Below are 3,099 nucleotides of genomic sequence, written 5' to 3' on the forward strand. Positions count from 1 at the left end.
CAAACTTTCTCCAACTCAGCAGAACCAGTGGCTGCAGCAAAATAATCCTCCAAATTGAATCCAAGTTTATCTGTTTATCTGGCTCCACAATCTTTGTCCCTGCAGTTGGAGTTGGAAACAGTAAAGGGGATGTAAAGCCAAAATAAAATCCAATACAAATCTCTACACAGTCGCCGACTGCTCTACAGGGAAACAAACAAAGCTGCTTGAGTTCTGCGTAGCCGGGAAGTAAGCCGGGGGCTCCCCCTGCTGTTCATAAGTATGATTGTTTCCCTACAGAGCAGTTAGGGACCATCTGACAAATCCCATCCACAGCAGTAAATGAAGTGAGAATTTCACTGCATACAGTCAGGTTTCTTATAAAAACGGTACACATAGAAAGTAAAAATGGGATTTTATTTTTTGGCCATTACATACCCTTTAAAGTGAGTCCGTTGCATATGCAATGTGGTTGGTTACATTAATAAAATGTTTATTGTAGAGCCAATGCAGCTGAAAATGTATTTTAAATTAAACACCAGTATAATGTATTTATCTTAATTTTGCAGATCCGTGTTATCACAAACTCTTTTACAATCTCAACATTCAATGAAGCAGAGGCATTGGTATGTGGATTAGAATTATACATCTCATCCTGATTCTTTCTCTAACAGTTGGGAATAACTGATGACAGTTAGAAGCTTTTATAAGGAAACTTTATTAATGGCAGTAACTGTCAATGTAGGAATGTGGCAACAAGGAGGGAAAGTACTCCTGTCTGTGCTGTGTTTATTGCAATAGTTATTATTACTGTATATAGATAAATGTCCTTTAAAATAAATATAAATATATATGCTTAGTTCTGCAAAGCATCAAAGCAAGTAATACAGGAGCTTAGATTTATGAACTATGTGTTCTCATCTAATATGTTAACTGCTGCAATGTATATGAAATGTTAGCTAGATCAGATGTCATTGTTTACCATTTTATATTTTTCAGATGTGGCTGTTTAATCAAAAGGCAGAATCACTTGACCCCCTGTCAAAATATAACAGCTGCACATCAGGACTGGGAAATAATTATGTTCATTTAACAAAGGTTGGTGCTTTATGAATTTAATTATGAAAAGTCACTATTCTATATGTATGTTACCAGATTAGTGGGTTCATGCAATAACATGTACAAAGTTTATGACAGGTGTAGTAACCCATATAAGCCAATGTTCAGCTAATTGGTACTATACGCAGGCAAATGTTGTGCCTTTTATTCCATTATCCCATCGGTTACTTCAGTAATCACAGAGTTGAGAAGGTGTCCATTGGGTTGCAAGGTAATTATAGACTCCTAAAGGGCCTTTTCCATATGTCTTTAGGCACATGACTATTGTACAGGTTTGGGATCTGTTATCCAGAATCCTCAGGAAACGGGTTTCTCTGTATAACGGATCTCTCTGTAATTTGGAATTTTACTAGAATTATTAAATAAACCCAATATGCTTCCAATAAGGATTAATGATATGTTAGTTTGGCTCAAGTACAAGGTACTGTTTTATCATTACAGAGAAAAAGGAAATAATTTTTTAAAATTTGGATTATATGGATGGGAGACGGCCTTTCCGTAATTTGGAGCTTTCTGGATAACAGGTTTTGGGATAATTTGTCCCATACCTGTACTACTGTCTGTATGAAATGAACCTTGGCTGCTTCAGTTATGTGACCCAAACAGCAGACTTTTACCATACATTCTGGCTATCCCAGGGGCTGACAGGTCTGATTGCTTTAAAGCAGGGATCCCCAACCCCCAAGAGTTGGGGAGCAACAGCAGCGCGGAAAATGTTCCTGGGTGGGGCCAAATAAGGGCTGTGATTGGCTATTGGTAGCCCCTATGTGGACTGAGCCTACAGGAGACTGTATTTGGCAGTACATCAGGTATTTAAGTAACCAAAACTTGCCTCCAAGCCTGAAATTCAAAAATGATCACCTGCTTTGAGGCCACTGGGAGCAACATCCAAGGGGTTGGAGAACAACATTTTTACTCACGAGCTACTGGTTGGGAATCACTGCTTTAAAGTATGGCATCAACTTCCACATTAAAGCATCTCATTAAGCACTGTAATAAATCATTAGGCTATGTCACAGAAATAACATCATTTTCTGAAGCAATTATTTATTATATATTTATTTAACATGCACTTTCTTTTTCCCTTCAGATGGCTGTTGATGAGCGGAGTGGAGACTTGTTATTTCAGAAGATGCTGGAATTAGAAAAGGAGATTCTTCAAAAATGTATCTCTGAACATAGAAATTCATAGATTTCTCCAGGCATTTTTTTTTATCATTTTACAGGGATGTCTTGTCCTCCCATTGTTCAGCAACCTTATTGGAAACCTTCAGAAGCAACGTTTTTGAGGGGAAATTTGGAGACGCTTATAACATCAGTTAACAGGTCTCTGGATACATAACTCAGTTTTTTGGGGTATAAACTGAATGATGATTTCCTGCTCTGTTTGTAATTGTCTTAGGAGAATTATACAATTGTACCAGTATGGGATCTATTATCCAGAATACTTGAGATCTGGGGTTTTCCAGATACAGGGCCTTGCTGTAATTTAGGGCACTACTGTACTACATTTAAATAAAAAAAAATTTAAATAGTTTTGCCTTTAGTTTTTATTTATGCCATGTTAATTGTCTAAATGCATATTACTGTCTAAATATCATAGACAAAAATCAAATCTGCAAAAATGAAGAAATGCTTGTTTGAATAGGATGTTGTGGGAAATGCCAGTGCTGTATTTTGGATTACACAAAGCATAATGCAGAAACCACTCAATAAGGGCAATAAGTGTTACATCAACTCGCAGTTATACAGTGAATGATTACAAAGAAAAACTGTTCCAATCATGGGATATGGAAATCAAAGGCAAACAGCAGAATACCTGCTAATCAGTGCTTTATTGTGCGTCCACACAAAACTGTTAATTAAATACCACCAGTTGTTAATCCACACAACTTTAAAGTACTGCTACAATTCTAGACGACAGGGTGAAGTCCATGTGACTAATAAAGTCATGATGTTATAAAATTAGGCAAAAGCCACACACACACTTTGAATTCCAAA

The 3,099-nt window shown here is 36.8% G+C and overlaps 1 non-coding gene across 1 annotated transcript; it reads left to right on the plus strand.

The window, feature by feature from the left end:
• Positions 1-448: 448 nt before the first annotated feature.
• hsd17b7.L lies at positions 449-2,632 on the plus strand. The gene is made up of 3 exons (XR_005967047.1): positions 449-605; positions 979-1,077; positions 2,189-2,632. It is a non-coding gene; the product is annotated as a hydroxysteroid (17-beta) dehydrogenase 7 L homeolog (transcript).
• The last annotated feature ends 467 nt before the right edge of the window (positions 2,633-3,099 follow it).

This window comes from Xenopus laevis, chromosome 4L, assembly GCF_017654675.1.
Source record: "Xenopus laevis strain J_2021 chromosome 4L, Xenopus_laevis_v10.1, whole genome shotgun sequence".
In the NCBI taxonomy this organism is placed as follows: Eukaryota; Metazoa; Chordata; class Amphibia; order Anura; family Pipidae; genus Xenopus; species Xenopus laevis.